The 23,126-nt window shown below is 37.6% G+C and overlaps 1 long non-coding RNA gene across 3 annotated transcripts; it reads right to left on the bottom strand.

The window, feature by feature from the left end:
- Positions 1 to 1,322: 1,322 nt before the first annotated feature.
- LOC136856056 (uncharacterized) lies at positions 1,323 to 18,666 on the bottom strand. Of its 3 annotated transcripts, none has more exons than XR_010858208.1 (4): positions 17,804 to 18,666; positions 10,243 to 10,403; positions 4,246 to 4,414; positions 1,323 to 1,603 (listed from the first exon to the last, which is right to left on the bottom strand). It is a non-coding gene; the product is annotated as an uncharacterized lncRNA (long non-coding RNA). The 3 variants fall into 3 exon arrangements; XR_010858207.1 differs by having other exon boundaries at positions 17,868 to 18,661; XR_010858209.1 differs by lacking the exon at positions 17,804 to 18,666 and adding an exon at positions 17,668 to 17,764.
- Positions 18,667 to 23,126: the final 4,460 nt, after the last annotated feature.

Genomic DNA, 23,126 nt, shown 5'->3' with positions numbered 1-23,126 from the left:
TGATTCTCATAAGCCCACAATCAAAAATATATACTTGATAAGTCTTGGTGATAAAAATTATCTGATCTAGTATAATGCAACAATAAACAGTACTTACAATGTAAATAACTCCTGCAGAAGGGGTTGAAAATTTTTTGACATTCTGAGAACAAATAATTGTAACCAGGTGGCTTTCTTTAATTCTCAATAGGTCATCCACCAAAATTAAGCATTTTATCAATATTACAGTATACAACCCTTCAACAACCCACATCTCTATTAAAAAAACTTACGATCACCTTGAAAAATTCTATGTATACAAAATATGAATTAACTTTTTACATTTTATAAAAATACCACACCTCTGTTAATTGTTCAAACTTACCTAAACTTATTTCAAAAACACCACCAAATTCTACATACAGTACTTTGAAAAGACTTTCCACAAACTAAGTCATACCTTTTCTCTATTCAAGAGTCTACAATAAAATACAAAACAGAATCATTACTGCAACACAAGAGGGGCTCCTAGTTCAACCTCTACAATAAAACATACACTGTAACTCTGGAAGATGTTAAAAAAAATCATACAATGATTACTATAATGAACAGACTTCACATTCCCCTACAAAAGTAATCAAAATTCTATTCTACAAAATATTTTAAAATTTTCAGTACAGATAACTCCACATCCTTTCTGAGATTCATTATAAAGTAGTTTAACAGTACCACCAAGTCACATTTCAAAGACTGGTATTTGGAGCAAGGTAAGTTAAAGAAGTTAGACAGGTAAGTAGGAAGTTATCAAAGACAGGCTGGGGACAGGACAACTGCTGCAAAGAACCTTTAGTGCTGTCACGACAAGGGGTGTCATGTAAACTTACACTCCTAAAGCACTGGCACCTTTCGGTTCAAATTTTAAGCTGGAAGCTTAGGCATACTTTTGCACCTGTGCAATGCACAGATGAGGATGAACTAATTTTTTAGTTGGTTTATGTTAAAACAATAATAAACTAATCACAAGTCTATCTTAACGTAAAAATGGAAGTCCAATGAATATTAGAAAACCTCATGGGAGGTATACCATATACATTACCAATTCTGTGGCACAATGTATATCGTACAGTAGTGCAGAAGTGTCCCTTCAGCCCTCAATAGAGTATTATCTGCCTCATACTCTTCCTCCTCCACAGCTCAATCTCTCACTGACAATAAAAATATTTTACAAGAGTTATACAAGTGCTAGAGTCTAGAAATGTTACTAAGTGGTCTTCTTGATACAGTTAAATATTATAATACATTATAATACTTTACAGTGTAATAACAATTAAGGAAAAATCAAGTCTCATTTTTACCTTTATTTTCAACTAGTGGTGTGACAGTTACCCATTCTACAAAAACAATCAAAACATTTTACAAATTCTATGTTAGTCTCCGAAATCTAACATATTTGGTTTACACAACTTGTCTGCTACTACTAATCAACTTATACTATAATTACATTTACAGCTAATCAAGAAAACTTTCAATGTGTCAGTAAAACTGAAGGACCTCGACACATACTGCATTCATGACGATCTTCTTAACCAACTGCAGCAGGTACATCTACAAGTGGGCAAACTCTCTGTAGAGGATAAAGAAAACATAAGTGACCATGTAGCAATCTACTGAGCTATATACAGTGCATCGTCACCGACTTAAGGCGGATTCGATCTTACGGCACTTTTCAGTGCCATTGACAGCATTTTACAGTGCTGTAACTTGATGTTGCATCTAGTTACGGTGCCGTAAGTGCCGTTGATGGCACTAACAGCAAGAATAGGCATCAAGTTAACGGTACTTACGACGCTGTAACTTGATGCAACTTGAAGTTACGGTGCTGTAAGAAGCATTAATGCGCCGATAACGGCGAACACTGACTTACGGCAGAAATCAACTTACAGTGTGGCGCTGGAACAGATCCCTTGCCGTTAGTCGAGGACCTACTGTACAGGCTAATCACAGTCAAGTCTTAATTTTGATTAAAAGGTCTTTCACAGCATACTATCAATATAGAAAAGTGATAACCTTTTACCTATACTCTAAACAATTTTCTACACCGTACTGTATCTCAGTTTTCAATACTCTTTCATTATATACTTGAGCTTAAAATCATGTTCAGTTTTTTTTTTCTTCTATACTGAAATTGAGTAACAATCACATCTGGAGTTACCAGCAGGAAATATCTGCCGCTACAGAAGTATTCACAAACTAAAAAGGTTTCCATTACACAAAACATACTTACATGCCATCATTTAAATTTGTTACCAATTTGTCGCAACAGACTTTTTAAGTAGAAAAACTTGCACATAACACTTCCTCCAGTAACTGAATTGGTACTAGATTGATTCTACTTATGTTTAGAGTCGATATTTACTTGTACTATTCATCAAAAACAGTATTTAGACATACACTTTGAGCACCCTAACAAACATGTACAGGTTCCCATTATGCAATTTACACAATCTAAATGTCAAAATGAAGTAAGGCGCTGTGGTATTTTGCAAAGAAGTAAGTTAAGAGTTCATTACCTAACAGTAGTTTTGTTTTCAAGGCAGAATTATCGACAGCATCACCTGCAAAGACAGGTTGCAAAGTGGTTGCAAGTCTCTCATTTCAGTGACAGAGTTGCTATGATGAGACTTAATAATTCCCCTAGAATCCAGTGGAATATCTAATATCTGGTTACCATGAGACATTTAGGCGTCTGAGTGAGTCATAGCTTTGTCAGTGGGTTATGGATCTAGGAGTTAAGCAACTTTAAGAAGAGAAAATGTTTTTACAGACAGCAAAGATGAAGAGACAAATTAATCCAATGACTGACGTAGTACAAGTCTCATTACACACGAAGGCCGTCTCACATCAACAGAAGAGCACCCACAACAGTGCCGCCTTCTAACATTACAGTAAAGGAAAACTTCTGCCAATTGTATGCAAGTTGATCATAAACACAGATACTAACAGAAACAAAGAACTTGGTAGATACAAAATGATGATGGATAAGAATCATATACAGCGCATCAGTATATGCAGAATGGCTAAGATTACCTCTGCATCACTAAAAGAGAATTGGTCAAACAAAAACTTGCTATTTTAGACTAGTTTAATAACACTTCCCTTTGAACAGCATGGGAGATAGTTTATACATCCCAATACTCTCAAGACATCATAACAATGCTATCTGATATCGAATTATTTAGTTAATTTCTTTTAAATTCTCTACAGATGGTGTCATTTGATGGCAGTGTAATGTTAAAGGATTGAGGAATATGCAGGCCACCAAAAATAGGTGGAGTGATACTCTGTAAAACAGGCACGTCAAACTGACGGTCACATTCCTGTTGTCATGAGGGCTACACGCAACGGCTAATTGAAGTCGTTTAATAAAAATTATTGCAAAATATTTTATTACTTAAACTTAGAAACACACAATATGCATACAAGTGGTTTAGCAGCTGGCCACATTCAAGAATGCAAAGAAATGAAGTAGTTTAAAAGAAAAAAAAATTTTATGGCAACACAGACTTATATGCAACAGCAACAAATACTTTGTACAAAAAAAAAAAAAACAGTTCAAAATGAACACTTATTTACGACTATTCAATCATTTTTAGTGTTTTGTTCTCAGGCTTGGCACCTCTTTTTAATGACAATTTTTGGTACGTCTGGCTGAAATGTCTGTGCAATTCCGACTTTGATCAGAGATGACAAGTGTTGACCAAATTACAGTACCTGTACCCTTTGTGCAGGCTGCAGGTGTGATTGCAAAGGGCTGCACATTTCACAGGCCTACTGTAAAATAAGCTTTAAAGAATAAACTTCTCTAAGAAAACCCCTTGGGAACACGTCAAAAGCTTCAAGCCAGCTCGAACTATTTGAGAATATATCACAAAGCTAACAGAATTCACAAATGGTAGTAGGTAATCACTTCCAAGCTGACTGTAGCTACTTATGATTTACAACTGACGAGTACATGTATTAAACATAAAGACTATTTGCAGAATGGATACCACAAAAAGGTTGTTGGTTATCCTGAAAGAAGCAGCTTTTTCACACCAATTATAATTCATTGATGACATTTCCAGGTGGTAGTAACTACAGTTCTGGACATTACACATATTGTCATGCTTACAGTTTAAGCAGATTATGCCGAAAACAAAGCATGCATTTTTAAAATAAAATTTTTTATTTGTATCTCTCCCAAACTGACACAAAGTACTACTTTACCTTACAATCAAGAAGAATTGTCAGTATTCTTCAGTATGCCTGCCATGGTGTTGGTACAGAGAGCCTTTGAAAGCTGCCCCATTCCTTAGCTATCTAAATCAACCTGATTTTGACAGAATGATAGCATTTGACACTGCAGTCCTTTTTGTCCAGCTGTAGGCTTTGAAATCTGTGAAAGAAAAAAAGGATGTAGTTAAAACTAGCCACCAATTGCCAAGGTAATGACCAGATGATTCATGCCAACAGTAGTGAAACTGGTATCTGACTACTAATGAATATAAACAAGCTTGTAACTGGGCTATGTCTAACCACTAGCCTCAGCAGGCCTAACCCAAAGTTTACCCTAACCATGCAATTTACTATGCCCAACCTACGCAAATATACTCTTTGTCAATAAAACCCACAGAATCCACTGAAGCAAGAATAATATCGAGCCACAGTAAAAATACACACTTACTCAAAGCACAAATCTTTTACCTGAAATACATTCCTAAATGTTCCATTTTGGAAAGCAAAACGTCCTCCCCAAATCAATACCATTCCAATACTATTTTTCATTATAATCAAGTATTACAAACATTATCAATACAGTAGTGTGCAAAGTACTATACTGAAGAGTCAAGTGTTAAATAGTATTCAGTAATGTAAATAAAAAAAAAAAGGTGAACAAAAGATATACAGTATCAATGAAATGTACCTATCGACTACTGCACACTTGGTTAATATATAGTCAAGCTAGTCTACAATGAACTCTTTCCATTTTCTATCACACAGCATTGCAAAATACTGATGCTGAATCAGCATACTGATAGGTGTCCGAAAGGGGTGGGGGGAAAACTGGGGATATGGCCTACCCCGTATCAGACCTTGTAACAAGGAATCTCCTTTTAATTTTTTCATAGAAAAAAGACAACAGAGCATCAATCAGTGTGTGAATCTTTCTCACCCTGATGCAAATAAAACTGCCATGATTAGATATAGGGGATATTCTTCGAGGTTTTACCATGCAGGCAGCCACCGAGTTCAGGCGGTCTCGATATAAGGCATCCGATCTCACGACACTTTTCAAAAATATTAATAAAAATTCGTCTCCGAATTGAACCACCTCATGTAAATAAATGTGTTGCCATCCTTCCAGTGTGCAAGCCAACCACAGGATTAAAGGTAAGGCTTTCATCACTTTTTTTTTCATTTTTATACATTTTTTAAAGTTAAGATTCGACTTAAGTCACCACCTCAGGAACAGATCTGCGTCGTAACTCAGGACTGCCTGTACTGTTCCTGCATTCTTCATTAAGTAAGTATCCCACCGAAAATATTTGCAAAAGAAAAATTATGATGTATAGCGACACTGTACTGGTAACATAACACTGTTTGAAACTGTGCATAGGAATTAAAAGTCTTCAAATGCAGTATGATGTTTGACCCTTCAGAGAAATAATTCCCAAGAACAACAGACAGTAAGAAAGTGAGAAACCCTCATTAACTGATATACAGCACATGAAGGATAATTGAATGAACACCCTTCAGAGGAAAAGAAGAGGATGGAACTTCAAAGGGCACTGCTAAACAACTTCAGACACCTACTTGATAGAAATAAAGATCAGAATGTGTTATTGAAATAAGGAAATAAAAAGAAAATTTTTGCTCTCTTACAGTTCATTCAATATTTTGATATTTCTCCATTTTAAAGTAATACTTCTCTTATTCTCTCTGGCACGGAATAAGCCCAGTCTTTGATATATTAATCATCAAACTCTTCAAACCTAAACCTCCCGATAGCATCCTTCAACTTGGCCACAAATGTTCCCTCTCCTTTCACGGCATTCAGTCTTCGTTTCATGTAAGCCCAGCAATTTTCTATATCATCTAGGTCTAGTGAATTGCCAGGCCATTCTAACTTTTAAATATTATGTTCCTTAAATACCTCATTAGTCCTGTTATTGGTGGCAAAGGGCTTCATCTTGCATAAAGACTTCACAGCGGTTTGATCCTCAGGGCCTTCGTACCTTCTTGCCAGCACTATGAGGGCTTGAAAGCATTATTCATCACTAAATACGACTCGTTCCCAATCCTTTTTAGTTCAGTGCAAATAAACTTTACAAAATTTCTTTTGCTTATTCCTTACGGCATCTTGAAAGGAGAGGCTTCTTCGCAGCAACTCAAGAGGAGAGGCCAAGGTCTTTCTGCAAACGATAATGTAATGTCCTTTCTGACATGTCCAAGCAACACGGCATTTGCTGCCTTCAAAATCTTTGCTGGCATTGATGGATGTTTCATAACAATCTTTCTAATAAGGTTGTCTGTCTCTTCATTAGTCTTTTTTTATCTTCCAGATCCTTTTTTACATTGCAATGCAGTTTTCTAACTTGGCTTCCTGAGTATAGAGATTTTTTAGGCATTTCTAATTAATAAGTGCACAAGAGCACAAAAATTAGCATACGAAAATTACAAGAAGGGCCAAGAGAAAATACACTGCATCTACTTCCTCCGACTGCTTATCCAGCACTGCCTCTCTAGATGAAAAGAGGGTATCACTCCCAGACCCATGACACTGCCAGGCATATGACTGAATGACGAGAAGCACATCGCTCCTGGTGGAAATTACATAAAAGATAGAATGCATATTTCATGAAGAAATGGGGTTGTGTTCGAAGTTTTCTGCAGTGACTGCAACGAATACGAAAAAATACAGATACTAGGATCTAAGCGTTTTTCTGTGTCTTTTTGGCTTTGTTTTCTTACATTTGTTAATTTCTTAACAACCAATTGTTTCTAACTTCTTCAGTTTATTATAGCAATACAGTAAAGCTATATCTTAAAATGTGTGAACTGCTTCAAATCTGTGATTTGTGTGGTTATGCAATTCTTGTTGCAAAGTCTTCTTGAAAGAAATTGCATTTCCTTATTTAGTCTTGCAGACCCTTTTCATATCTTTGATCCCTCCCCTCCAGGTCTGTCAATCATTTACTTACAGGGGTGTAAAGTGTTCTGTCGGACCATAAGGAATCTAACCTCTACTCTTTAGGAGGTTCAAATTATCTCAGACCCGTCAAGAAGTCACCCTAGTAGGTATTAATGGAAATGGGGACGTATGCTTGAAGCTTGCTACATAATTCCTCTAAACCTATCACCATCGATACGTGGAATATTTCACGAAATGGAGAATCTAATGAAAACAAGTTAAAGAAGACTGAACCAAAGATAAGACTATGGCAATCTTCACTGCAAATGGAATGTCATGCAGAAGTCACTTTGGTTCAGCTCTAAAATTAGACAAATGTACTTGTTAAATAAACAGCTCACATGACCCAACCCCCATATGAAGAGAATGCATTTCAACATCAATGGTTAAACATGTTTTTTCATACACGAACCTTAAACTAAAAACAGATAAAAACTTTTTGAAAATCTAACACTAATAACAATTTACGATGGCATCACATTATCCGTATGGCTAAGTACACAAGAGAAAAGGTGTCTTTCTTACAGATTCTTCTCTTCACGTCAGTGACTTCAGTTTGTAATGGCCTTATCATTGTCATCTTTGGTAAACTTCTTCCAGTTTTTGCTTTGTGGGACAAAATTCAGCATTAATTTCTGCGATCATGACCCTATCACGTAACTATACAAAATTTATATCACTGTTCTGATATCGAGAAGAATGAAGATACCAAGTCTTTCAAGAAGAAATTAAAGATGGTCCTATTTTTTAGTTGTACAAAAGTGTGGATGTACCACCATATTATTCTACAAATGTCTCGGCTCTTGTGCAACAATGAAAAATAAATGTGCAAGTCAAGCAGGATGCCTTCATCAATGTGGGACCAGATTAAGAAACCTACATTTTATAAATAACACCCATCAAGACCAACCAATCCCACATAATGTGACTGCATGCCACTGAATTGCGCAGTTCCTTTACTTGAAACAATTTGACAACAGCAAAGAGTCAATTAGAAAAATTATAGTTATGGAGCTTTGCAAGATGTGCAAAAGACTGAAAAGAATAGAAAACTTGTAACATGAAAATAATACAATACTAAAAATGAGCAAACATTTACATTGACCACGCTTAAAAGGCAAGCCATCCCCTTGCAAGCATGCTTCCTCAGTACAGAACCAAATGTGAAAGAGGAAATGAGAGAAAATAACAAGACAATAACAATAGCAATGACTCAACAAATTTAAAACTTGAGAGCACTGGCATCAATCATACTGTCAGAGGAACCACTTTTGGTACTGGATAGTGTTAACAATATGGCACCTCAACAAAATATATATACTATTAGTCTGAATAGCAAGTTGCACACAAGAGTTCTCAAGGTGCAGGCACAAAAGGCACTAACAGAAGTTCCTTGTCAAAATAACAGCTCGTCACAGATGACCAAGCAGAATATCTTTCAACAATGGTGTAAATCATAATTACCATTACTATCTTTCAGTACAAATAAAACAAAAGATCTCAAGCTTGTAGCCTTTATACCACTGCATCGTCTCTGAAGATATACGAGATCTTAAAAATACTACCTAGTTCCGTGGTAGCATAGGATTACAGTTCTGTGTATATTCATATGTTCAGTATACTTTTTAAGTGCTGTGAAAAAGAGGGTACAGGCAGTCCCTGGTTAACGGTGTTTCGGTTTCACGGGGCTCAGCTAATGTCATTAACCCAATTTTCGGCGGAGGCAAGTGGTATATCGGCGTTGGCAAGTGGTTAATGGGCACTGATAAACGGTTAATGGTGCCAGTAAGCGGTTTATTGGCGCTTAAGATGTTGTAAGCACCATTTATTACCATAATTATCGGTGACTTTTGGTTATCAGCGATTTTCGGATGTCGGCGCTCGGCCAGGAACGAAGCCCGCCGTTAACCAGGGGCTGCCTGCACAGCATACTCTATGCAAAGCACATCATGGAGTGGACCCCAATACAATGCAATACATCAATACAGTCTGGGGCTTGGCCTGATGCACACTAACTACACTACTGTAGTTACTGATACTATCTGGATCTCAATCAAGACTAGCTTTAGCCCTATTTTACAGCCAAGAGCAGTTTTATTAGCGATCTATACTCTTCTTTCATCCTCAAGACCAACAACCATATCACTAGTAGCCCTAAATCAACACACCCTACAGACTACCTGTGGAATTCCATCCAAGATAAGTGATTTTCTTTCCTTCCAGTCCAAGAGTGGAATTTCTCTGTCTTACTGGGCAACTGTGACCTCCACTCCCCCAGGAGATAAGTTCATAATCGCAAGCATTTTTTTTAAGGAAGAAGGTTAAATTAGATCATCAAGCTACCAAACAATGAAATTAGCAATATCTTGATGGCCTTTTTCTATAAGAGCTGGCATCCAAGCAGTGGAAGGGTGATTCGCCATTGGATACTTTCAAATTGGCGTAATTATGTAAAGTTCAAAGTCGCAATGACTGACAGTAAAGATGTACCTATGTTAAGTAGGCATCTATCACAAAATCCCATCCACACCAAATAAGTGATGACTAATTAAAATACCTATAACTTTCAACAAAAAAAAAAAGAAAAAAATAGCTTTCAAATGACACAAAGATTAAAAGAATGAAAGACAAAGAAATAACAAAGAAACAGAAATGAACCTAGGCACTTCATGATTTATACAAGGCTACAAAGCATAGTGGGACAGTTACCTAGTGCCCTGAAATTTGACCACCAACAACCACTAGTTGATAATAACACCATTAACCCAACATTTCAGCTACGCATCATTTTTCAAGCATTCAGTTGAAAGCTGAACGCAGTCTATGAAAACAACATTTGTTTTGGTACCCAAACCTACTAATTTTCTTTCCAGCTTACATGTGAGTGAGGGACCATAATTATAATGTTTCAGTCAGCTTCTCAACCTGTCAGGACTAAGATCAGGAAATGAAATCAAGACATACTATACCATTATATCAATTCATTAATTAGTGGACAGTATACAAAAAATACAGTACTGTGGCACACTAACCCAGCCGTTATTTGCACTTCTTTCACGGCAACACAACACCTTCATCCATAACCTGTTGCTGAAAATTCTGAAGCAACTGCAGACAATACTCTTGGCAACTGATGCTGACTGCTGACAGTGCAAAAAAGCTTTGTCATGGTGGCTTGGAAAGAAATATGCCCCTGTAAAAAATAAAACAAGTTATATATCATCATCAGTCCAAAAGCAGTAGACGAAAAGCAACTGGATTAAGTGATGAATACCATAATAATAATACTGTAATTAGCATCCATCTACTCTTCTGCCTTATCTCAATTATTAAGCCACCTAAGCCACAGTCTACACTCCCCCATGTAATAGAACAATTGTTGTTTTCAATGCTTGTATTATTTTTATTTGCATTTTAATTTTTATAATGCCTTTACTATTTATTTATGAGATATTTTCTTATCACGTGCAATTTTAAAAAAACTTACATTTTACAACTTAACTCCTTTTCTCCACATTAAAAGGAAATTTGGCTTAGCTGAAACCCACAATCCTGCATATTAATTCATCACCTTGTTCAAATGAGGATGAGCAAAAGCAGGGTTCTTCTCATGAAAATTTGGCTTAATTTCATCTAAATGAGGTGACGACGACACTTGTCTCTTCAACAGGCTAAGTTCCCTTGCTACAAACTTACCATAGTTTACAAAGTTTTGGCAATGTATTATAACACTTGTAGTATGAGATATCAGTGGTGGAACAGCACAGAATTAAGATACTGTCTGAATATCATGCACATTAGGGTATAACCTAAACTAACATCTTAACCTAATATAAGCCTCCCTTAGCAGCAATGTTATGGTCCCTGACAAACTCATTCGTTTTCCACTTTTCATCGATTCATTGGGCTCTTCCAATTTCACCAACCAACTTTAAACATTTGCCCATATAAATCTGAAACTGAATCAATTTGGCCAACCTTCCATGTTCATAAGTCTAAGTCAGCTTAAGACAATTACCCACTAAAACTAACTTAACCCTTCTTAGGGATCAGTAGTAGCCAGGCTTAACTTATTTTCCCCTCTTTTTTATTACCCAAAAAACCTGAGTTCTCATCATGACATCAAAATATTGTTAGATACAGGTGACCTCTATTACTACAATCACATCAGGAACCTGAAAAACCACATTTCACCAGCTTTATTGTAAAATTGTGTGACTGTAAGTTATCTTCATTACACAGGCCTACTATGCTGTCAAGTTGACTACACTAAAGGTGCACTTTGCTGCTAGAAAACGAAATTCCTTGAACACCACTGTGTTTATTTTAACAGAATCTTGAAATTTTTTGCATGTCTGTCATACAATTTAACTGAGCTTTCTAAGCCTACGCCATCTTGCAGCCTGTGCCAGTCAAAGACTTTCACTGTGAGGCTAATACCGTACATGGCTACTTTGGCCTTGGAACTTTGACATCGTCTCACCTCATCAAGTTTTAAATTCTTTTATTTCAGCTATAACTGTAATAAGGACTCACTACATATTCATCAAACCATGGCCAAAAAATATCACAATCTTTTAGAGTATATTTTCCATAATTGTACAAACCTTTGAAGCTTGTAAATAAGGAAAGGGCAGGAAGGTGAAGGTTGGGTACCATGCACCTGCAGTGCCAGGTGACATTGCTCACTGACAATATGTGGAAAGCACAGACTACTCTCAGCTAAAACTTGCAGAAGCCCATAGACCTAAAGACACATTTTCTGAAGACAAAGTTTTGCTCTTGGTTGAATTTTGGTCCAAGAAGGAAATCAAAGTCTCTCTCTGCCCTCTGATTGGCAGGTGAGGGTCCAATGACAATGAAGTCACCAAGAATGTTCAAAACCAAAAGTTGAGCAATGATGCTGCCTTGAAGGAGACAACGGTGACCAACTCCATGGCTCCTGACCCCAAAAACCAAGAAGGAAGAGCCTTCTTGGAATCTCTCCAGGAGGAGGTCGTTTATCAGTCCGCAGACTGATGAAAAAACTTGAAGGGGAGTAGTTTGCACATCCTCTGGTGCATAGAAGTTCCTCTAGTATATCATCAGCAGAGAAAGTAGCTAGCTCGTTCTGCTGGACAGCAGAGAACCTTCTGATCCACAGATCAGATTATTAACCAGATCAAAGACACCTTGAACACATAGCAATTACACTGGTCGTTGTGACCACCTCACTTTTGAAGTGCACTCTAGAGAATGCTACCAACTAGACAGGTTTGACAGGAGCACTGGTTACTTTCCCAAGATCATGAACCTCACAACTCTGCCATTCCTCTTAACAAGAACATTATTTGTCTTAGATACCCAAAATATTCCCATGTGATGCTCATTTATATGACTAAATAGCTTTCAAATCCATGTAAATAATCAAGAATTTCAAATTAAAAGTCCAGCTCTCCTGGAGGAGAAAAACCGTCAGGTTCAAACACATTCCCCACAGAACTAGTTGGATCATTTCCCAAAGGAGAGGCCTACGCACCAGTCTGTCTTGGTGAATGGTCCTGGAAATGAATGAATGATTAGAAATTACCTGGCATCCTGACTACCAGGGTCACTGACACTGGTATCATTTCTTAAAAAACTACAAATAAATATATACTGTATTCAAATTAAAGCCACTTAGAGTTCATTATAAAAACAGAAACAAGAGAATTAAGATTAGGTTTCTTCCCGGGGATAAAGCTGAACATGTCACTGGCATCACAAATAACATCCTCTCCAAGAACCCTAGCAAGGATAAACCTGAGAACCTCACCATAAACCTCAGAGAGGTATCAATTCCTCTGATCCCCAAGACTGGGGCATTCAACCAGCAAATGCTTCACAGTCAAAGGCACCAAGCAATCTTTGCAAAATGGACAGAGATCATTATTCATCAAATATTTAAAGGTTAAGCATACTCAGCAAAATATTGTCTTCAATTTCCTAAGCATATTGCCATCCTTCCAAGAGGATATAACATGCACAATTTCTTTCATTTTGTTGCAACTTAACAAGTTTCAATGGTCTTGTCAAGTGCCTCATACTGAAGCTGTAATTTGGGGGTTAAAATCTTTACACAAAACTGGATTTCTCCTTGGAAGCAGCTCAGCTGTTGTCTGTTTCGCTATTCTATCAACCATGGACATGACAAATCGAGACTGGTGATACAGATTGCTGAATCAAGATCCTAGGTGGAATTCTCTGTCTGCAATAGCACAAATCAAGGATCATGCACACAATCAGGAGTTCTGGATGAACCCAGCACAGTACGGTGGTCTGCAAGGTCACAAGCATACAGATCATTAAGACACCTGGCAGTACTGTACAGCAGCGACCTGTCGTAAGTAACTGAGTAATCCTCTTGACTGCACATGCAAGGTCTGAGCTGAGCAAGAAGGTAGAGTCAACTCTTCTCTGCTTGCCTTGGGAGAAGTATGAACATGGGAAGACTGGGATAATCCTCACGTTTTGGAAGTATAGGGACAGACATTGGCTTGCAGGTAAGCTCAAAGAACCTGGTGTCATCCCTACCTAAGCAGACGTCCCACCTGCAAGTGAGCAAATGCCACTGACTGGAGACACTGACATCACACCCAAAAGAAAGAAGACACTCAATCAAAGCTCCCTGAAACTTGTGAGAAGGCTTCCAGGACCTCTCTCTTCTCCCTACAAAGGAAAGAAGGTTACGAAAAAGATGAAGACGAAGAAAAAGAAGAACTATTAGAAAATGAGGCAGAGAAAAAGATATGTGCTTGGGTCCTTCACATTACTGTAGTCTTTGATTACAGTAGATGTGTCAAGGCAAGTAGTAGCTTCAGAGAAGTACTGCCCATGTTTAATATTGTGTGGGCATACCCAATGGCAAGACAACCACTGCATGAGGCTTAGCAGCATGGTGTTCTTTTGTGGAAACAGCAGCAAAAGAAAAAGCACAAGCTAAAGTTAGGTTGCTAGGAATACCATGGGAGGGAAACATCTGCCAGTACTACAGCAAAGCAGGGTTTGGCTGCAGTGAACTACTACACACATCACAGTCTCATCAAGGGAAAGCTCAGCATGTGCACCTGGATTAGCACTGTCAGAAAGTGCCAGCCGGTCAACTCACCTCACACTCCTAACTCCTCTCTTGGTGAGCCAGAAGAGAATGAGCAGAAGGTAAGGAGAGAAAGAGGGCAGACTAGGAGGCAGTAGTCAAGGACGAGTCATCCTCTTCAAAGAAATGGTTGAACATCTTTTGGCCTTCACCCACTGCTACTGAACCTCTCCACTGTGAATAAGACTAGCCAGCACGCTCCTAGCACGACCTGTCATTACAAAATGGCCAAACTGGTTATACTGTACAAAAGACAAAAGAAGTTTCATCTTGAAGGTCAGAGGACAGCATGACATCTTTTCTACCACAGTCAAAGACAAAAACCTTCATGCATCAGGTGAAATGGGGTCTCCACCCACTCACCTGCTTAGCTCCAATTAGTCACCAGCAGTAGCAGAGAGATCTTCTAACAGTCAAACCCAAAGGAAAAGTGAGGGTTGGCAGTCTGTCGAGAGGGCGGTACCCTCACAACCTGACAACCTCACATTTCTCAACTACCTTGGTAACAAAGTTGAATGCTTAAACCAGCTTTCACAGAGGCATATCCATATGAAAGACAAAGATCTGACTAATAGAAAGCTTAGTTAAAACACTACAATAGTTTTCAGACCCAGACACTCAATGACTCACTCCTTGGTGGTATTTGTTCTGTTTTGGCACAAATTCTGCAGTAGGATTAGAGCAACTTTGATGTTTTTCCTTTATATAAGGCCTCCAATACAGTCTCATATACTGGGACACTAGTATATATTATATTTGGTATTATATTGGATAAAAACTTTATAGCATGGGTAAAATTTAGTTTATAAGCTAAAATTAATGTCTAACAAGTATTGCAACAAGATCACATAATCTCTTAGAATAAAATGTAAGGATTTTCCCATGTTAAAATGGAAAGCATTGAAAAAAGTGTTTTTCCCTTCTTATTCTGGCTCATGTGTTGTGTTCACATTGGTTAAACAGCATTACAGGGATTTACTGCAGAGTGATAGCCTGGTGCACAAAATCACAATCTCCATAAGCTATGCACACGAATAATGTGTGTTAACCACGTTGCCTAGCCTATGAGAAGTACAACTGTTATGTTAAAACTGCTATCAGGAAAAATAACCTGCTGGTAGCCTTAGCTTAGGGTTTCAAAGGCAGCCTCTGGTACTTGTTATAGAGCCAATAAACCACTGAGTGCAAAAAATGTTATTAGCTTAGGATAGACCAAAGTAATTCTTATAGGAATACGCTAATCCTGGCCTAGAGGAATTTCAGACTGATAGAAAAAACCTAGGTGAACTTAGTCAAATCTCAATCTACTTTAACAAGTAGGCCAGTCTAGGGCTATTAGACCCTAAGCTAAGTTGAAGTTAGTCATGGGTATAGCACAGTCTAGGTCTTACTGGTCACACTTTCCTACAATGCCAGGTCCTGACCTAACCAGACCTTACCTTCCTAAGCTTACTTAGGGCTCCGTGCCGTGAACTGGCTTTGCCCTGCAGAGACCCCCTCAAGTAACACTAACCATGAGAGACAATGGACTTGGCTTCCGTTCGGAGGTAGTCCCGTCGTTCTGCAAACTACCCTACAGGCCTTACCTGGGGAACTGGTTGGGTTAGGCTACCTAGCGTATGTTGGGGTAGAGCCTGCAGGGGCCACTACAGACAGGGGGCATAAATATGTTTTTCAGGAGCGAATGCAGCAAAAGGGGTCATGGCTTCTGTAAGCTTAGTAAGCACTCCTAGCAGTAAGCATTATGGAGGGAATATGATCTATAATTAATTCATAGTGCCTGTGCATCTGGTATCCAACCCCGTCTCTTACAAAGCTCCTGATTGGCCATTGATCAGCCAGTCACAGGGCTGGAAACCAGCCAGTCTGTTTCAGCCGTCACCGAGTGAGCATCTACGCTGCGACCTCTCCTCATGAAATATGTCTTTCAGAAGTTATAACTTTCATTACATCTCAGTTTTACCTGAAGAAAAGTAGTGTTTCTCAATTTCACCACTAAACATCATCAAGCCAATGATTTAAGGATCATAATGATATATGAATTATGTACTTCAGTAAACTTAATGCTAAAATATGTATAGTGAAATAAACATGAGGCTGCTGTCTGCACACATCCCCGCTCAATTTAATATTCATAATCTTTTGCTTGTTATTTTCATATGGATAGCCCTACCTATAATTTTTGGGTAGCACTGTCATCCATGACATTTGAGCTATGATACTGCATGAAACACAAGGCGATAAATAATAAATGCAATGTATGTCATGTAAGGAATGAAAGAATATATTTTTTATATAAAAAATTTCAAGTTTATTTCACTATACATATTTTAGCACTAAAGTTTACTGGAGTACATAATTCATTTATCATTATAATCCTTAAATCATTGGCTTGACGATGTTTAGTGATGAAATTGAGAAACACTACTTTTCTTCGGGTAAAACTGAGGTGTAGCCTAATGAAAGTTATAACTTTTGAAGAACATATTTCATGAGGAGAAGCAGCAACCTAGATGATCACTCGGTGACGGCTGGAACTGACTGACGAGTTTCCAGGCCTGTGACTGGCTGATCAATTGCCAATCAGGAGCGTCGTAAGAGATGGGGTTGGATATCAGATGCATGGGCACCGTGAATTAATAATAACCACTCACCTTGCCCTAACGTTAATAGTTCGGGCGCCATGACCTAACCTGGTCGGGGGGTAGGAAGGGAGGAAAGGCCCCAACTGGACCGCCCCTAAACTCGTGACCCTTCACACTGCATTCTACCCATTTTTCTATATATCTAAGCAAAAGCTCCACATGGAATACTACCTTAGAAACTGAATTTTCCTACAGGCCTACTTGCTGATGTTGATGGAGGTGGTGGTGTTAATTGTCGGTCAATTATTATCAACCTCATATCTACCCAACATGGTTGGGGACCCTTTGAGAACGCGGCATTTTGGAAAAGTTGAGAGAAAGACCGGACCACCATGCTGCTGTTATGGACCAGTTCTGCGCATGCGCAAGTCATCAGGGAGCCGTATGTTCAAGAAGAGACTGGCTAAGGGAACCTGTCATAAAAGGAACCATACTAACCTAATATACCCTAACCTAACCTAGCAGTCCATGTTACTTAGTCAGGGGGCAGAGCCCCCAAACCCCAAGAGTGAACGAAACGCCACTTTTTACCAAAAGCTCCCCTTTAGGGAAACACTGCGCATGCGCAATAGCATTCCACAATGGCCAGCACTCAACTTATGAGGTTAATTAATTACAGGCTATTTAGGTACAGTCGACCGAAAAAAAATAATGGTAGACCTAAATATCTTATAAATGTTACCCTAACCTTTCCTTACCCTAATCTACCTAGGGGGCATTTTGACCTGGCCTGGCAACGAAGGTTAGAGGTTGGGGAGGGGGGGGGAGATTGCCACCCCCGTTATCTTCAGAGGACAATTTAACCTCGTATCTCCATTCTCATCACTTTCTTACCATTAACATCAACCACATGTCACCTTAACTTCTCATTTTAACAGTAACGCGAAGCGAAACTTACGCTGGACGATAAATAATTTTTAAAAAGTGACACTTGCTGCAGGATTCACGCTTCAAAGTAGAAGGACGTAAACCAAAACAAATCCCTGCAACGTGATTGGTCCTCGGAGTCGAGCCAAAACAAACAGATAGCAGAGCGTCGAGAAGCGTGAGTTTATGTATAAAATATATATTCTGAGCACACAAAAATGTTATATTTATCATAAATTACATTGAATACGTACAATAAAATAAAATTTAGGTTCTGCTGTAAAATGTGTCCTTGGGATCGAGTCAAAACAAACAAATAGCAGAGCGTCGAGAAGCGTGAATACAGTTTAACATACACAGTATATACTAGGCACATAAACATGTTATCATAAACCACATTGAATATAGAAAATAAATTTTGTTTATGGTTCTGTTGTAAAATTTGTCAGTATTAACAAGACTATTGCTTGTTTACAGGCAAAAGCATGATCAAAACAAGTTAGTAGAAGTGCGTCATGAAGTCTGACTACACTATTTTTTGGTAAATTATAAGTATAAACAATTTAGCAAAAAATAACCATAGAGAGACAGTAAATAGAGTGGCGATCTAATCTGTATGAATCTCAATTATTAGTCAGTCCTATAAAATCAGAAAAAAATTGTTCCCTACTAAGCAGGCAGTAATCTATACTGTAGCCTATACACTATATACAATTAATTTTATCTCCTCTTTTTTACTATAACAAATTAAAGCCTGAAATGTTGATTCAAATGACTTAGAATATTACATAAAGATTAGCCCCTTTTAATCTAAAATATTCTAAAATAAATTTTTCCCGCTTTGCTCGGTGCTTGGTTACGGAACGATACTTAGAAGAGAATCTTTGAATAAGAAATACCATAAAGTAAACTGGACTTATTTGGGATACAACAATTCTTAAAAGTGGAAAAAAAATACCTACCTAATCAATAAGCATCGGCTACTTTGCTTGACCGAGATTTTCCTTTGTACCATTTTTAAATGCCATTTTTTCTTTGGCACGGTGGTTAAATAACTTGTACCTTAGGGAAATAATATTGTGTATGTATATATATATATATATATATATATATATATATATATATATATATATATATATATATATATATATATATAAAAACCAAATGGGTACTTAGATGGCTACGTATAGCCTAAACGTTACCAAACATCCTGTGAGACAATCTGTGAGACATCTCGTCATATCGTTCGATGAAAACAATCAAACCATGACTTTTACATACAATAATAAATGCAACCATTTTCACTTTTAATCGAATAATAGAAATTCTTAATGACTGACAACATACAGCATCACAGTAACATTTGTAAAGACGCGACTTGTCGCAGTGTAGGCTATAACCTATAGGCCTACTTATGCTGAGCATTTTTCAATGATCAGCAAATTTTTTCACTTTATGAGGAATATATAAGTTAATGATTTCATTGTACTGATTTCAGAACTGAAATCACCACTGCGCTTGTGTGTCACAATATGCTGAAAGTAAAAGACATGTTAACAGAGAAAGTGTCTTAAGTCTTATCTAACCAGCACAAAATTATGTATGGGTAAATAAAACTCAGTATGATTTCCCTACCAGTGAAATGTTATTCTCCTTTCTCTTGAAGAACACCTGTCTCTCTTTCTGCAATTGTGTGTTGCACAACATGCCATTATAAAGATAACACCCCCCACCCCCCAAAAATTGGTAGGACACACGTAAGAGACCTGTTCGTAACATCTTCATTTATGAAAATAACCAAATTAAATATGGCATAAAAATGTTTTCGATCTTGTCAAAACGTCCAGACATATTTAGATTGCGCCATTGTTTAACTGAGAAGGCATCTAAAAAAAAAAAAAAAATAGATCGTTTGCTATCAGGAATTGCGTGAAAACCAAATGGCCAAAAATACTCTTCTTAAAGACGTAATAAAATAGAACTCTATTTGCTGAGAAACAAATACAGTATTCACCTAGTCTCAATCAACAAACTCGCGGGAATAATTGCCAAATGTATCCTATGCATTTTCGATGCATACTGACATCATCCAGTCTCTGTTCTCTATCAGTTGGAAAGCGTTGCTAGTTATTGTACTTGACATCTCTTGCGAGTTATTGAATAATGATAACTAAGCCTAATAATTTTTTTTCTTCCAATGTTTCCTTGGAAATATTGTTGAATATTGTCTTCTCTGTACCAGGCTACTTCTGACCGTTATAGTCTCGTCATAACCACCTTCTACTTATTGTGATTTTCTGTTAACAAGACGTGTTTATGCAGTATTAAGCAATAGGCTAGTCTAGTTTACTCCGCTGAATCATTAACCCCTAATGATTCACACTGCAAATTCACATTTCACACTCACTCGAATCAGTGAAGTGGCACTTTGAACTCATAGCCCTCAAAATACCTGTCACCCACTAGTTTGAGCAGCCAGCTCTTCCCAAGTGCTTATATATGGCAGTTTATCGCTGAAATCACAGACAGGTTGAATACAGGCCAATGATTTACTGGTAGTCCTAACCAATGTTTCGTATGGTTATCCAGCATTTGATGAACATTCGTTCTAAACAATCTTGTCGGCTTGTTTTCGATCTATGAGATACGTATGCTATATTTTACCGACGTGTATGTCATGGTTTATGTAATGTGGATACACCACACCATAATGCACACACAGTAATTAGACTTAACTAGGTTTAAGTCCCTGGTATAATGTTCAGGCATCTAATTAGTTTTACTAGCGAGCAGGTGAGTTAACGTTGCCGCGTTTACCTCTGAAATAAAAATTCTTAGCCTAGCTTACAACTTGATATGCCCTCCATTGTTCCAGGTTCTCTTAATTTAATCTCGTTTCATTTCTGCACTTTCCTGTAATTATTCCGTTGTTCCATTTTTTTGTCATGCCATCTGTCTTCAATTAAATCCAGTGCACGTTACTTATCTATACTTTGGCTATTCGATAGTTTTTGTGTAACCTCCCTCATCAAGAATTCTCTTATGTTGCTCCATTAGTGGAACTGTTTTCAAAACATTCTTCTCAACGGTCTTTAGTCTACATTATCTCCTCTCCTTCCTGGATGAGCCATTTACCCAAGATCGAGAATTTGGGACAGAGTACCTGCAGCAATTTTTCATCATGTTCAAATCTATCACTGACATCATCAGTTTCAATGCTTTGCTGGTAGAATTTGAATTACAAGGGCGTCACATATTTTGGGCTCATCTTTCGATATAAATTTTCTTGCTTCATATTCCTAAGTCTATCCTTGCATTTCCACCAAGAGTCGAGAATTTTAGTTTTTCTAAGTTCATTTATAACTTATGTTTTTTTTTTACTATTCATTGTATCCATGGTACCATCTTGTTTTGCAAGGAAAAACCTCATGTAATACAGAAAAGATAGTCAATCTATGAGTAAATAATCATTAATCTATTAAATTATAAAGTTCATAGCACATTAAAACCAGTGTTTTTATCAGGCCTATATAAATTAGAATAATTTAAAATGAGTAAAGTAACATGCTCCATGATAAAAAATACTCAAAAGTTAAAAAGGAAAAAAAAAAACCACAAAGAATGTTTTGACACCCCATCACAATTTGTAGCCAATGAAAACTCATCCAGTAACTTACATATTTTTCTGTGACATTTTGGGGATAAAATGGGTAGGATGTTTATGCCAAAGCTCAATGTAATCAGGAAGACCATTCAGCTACATATTAAAAGAGATTTTTGGCAAAGAATCCTAATTCTCATGGGTAACTTGTGGAAAACAGCTTCAGCATCAGTAGCTCATCTCAAAAGCTGATTTAAGAAACCTGCTGCAAAGGTGTTGTAACGTTTCCAAAGCTTTGTCAAGTACAGCCTAGAAGCATTGCCTATTTACTGTCAAATTGGTAACGACAATTTTTGGCATGGACAAGAAACAAGTAAATTACATAAACAATAAACACGGATTTTTCAAAGATCTACTCAATAAAATTACTGCAGCTTCCAAAGAAGTAAATCACATTACACGCTCAAAAGCACCATTTAAGAGGGAGAGAACGACGTGTCTCCAAGGAAGAGGTTACTTCGGCATCACTGAGAGAAAGCATCCTGCACCAAACTTGTTTACAATGCCACCTCAGTTCTCCAGAGGTTCTGATTAACTACGATACTCACGCTGCCACCGACGTGTACTATAGGGATGCTTTTATCACTGTGAAAAAGTCTGCATGCTGACTTGGCCTACTGCTGTGATGACTGAGCACTTCAATATCTTGGGATGGCCAATGGTCTTGGGGCTCTCTTGCAATCTATATCCATTGAGTTAGTGTAACTTTGATATCTCCTGTCAAGCCCGTTGGAAAATCAATCCTGCCAAGGTTTCAAGCCGACTAAAGGGAAAGCCCACACTACAATTCGCCTCTTCACGGAAAAACAGCACACATCCTTCATCATCCTCCTGTGCTCTATTGCAACAGTATCAAAGGCCTTTTGCAGGGCACCTTTAGTTTTCATACACATTCTTGTCTTTCTTTTCCTCTGATCCCTTTTAAAGTCTCCTCTGATTGAGGACTCGCTTGAAATAACCATGAAAGGAAAACTTGGTGGGCATTGGAAGAAAATACAAATATTATTATATCACATTTTACAAAATTTAAGATTATATTACTAGAGCCTCCCGGTAAACCAAAATGATGTGTGCTCGAGTGTCCATTGAAAATTTGAGCAAGGTAGTTAAAGAAGTGTCAGCGAAGTACGAAGCAATGAGGAGACCAGAACAGATGTAGAGTACAAGGCCCAAAACAATGTCATAGGGCCAAAAGAAAACTACGAAGAACCTCCTGGAACCCAATGAAAATATGACAATGTTGATCTCTTTCTTGTAAGGGGAAACTGAAACCAAAAATGTAATAAATAAGGATTAGCAGCAGAAAATCTGAGGGTATAACGTTAAGTCAAACGTACCATGCCAAATGCTGCTGCTAGTCTAAACCGCAAGTTAGTCTATGTGCACAAATTTGGTTCAATAAAAAGAAAACCTGACTTTTTCATATTACACCTCAACCGACATTTGGCTACTCCTCTTATTGCTCATGTTTAGTAGTGGATGAGGATTATCATGAACCTTTTGAAGAATGTAACGAGCTTCCTTTTCACATTTCATTGTTATACAACCCATTTTGAGAGTAGTATTACTAATTATCTTTGTATATCATATACAACATCAATACAGACAGGATCTTTCCTAGATAGTGAC

Source organism: Macrobrachium rosenbergii, chromosome 34 (genome assembly GCF_040412425.1).
Source record: "Macrobrachium rosenbergii isolate ZJJX-2024 chromosome 34, ASM4041242v1, whole genome shotgun sequence".
NCBI lineage: Eukaryota > Metazoa > Arthropoda > Malacostraca > Decapoda > Palaemonidae > Macrobrachium > Macrobrachium rosenbergii.
This window is presented reverse-complemented; position numbering and strand designations above follow the sequence as displayed.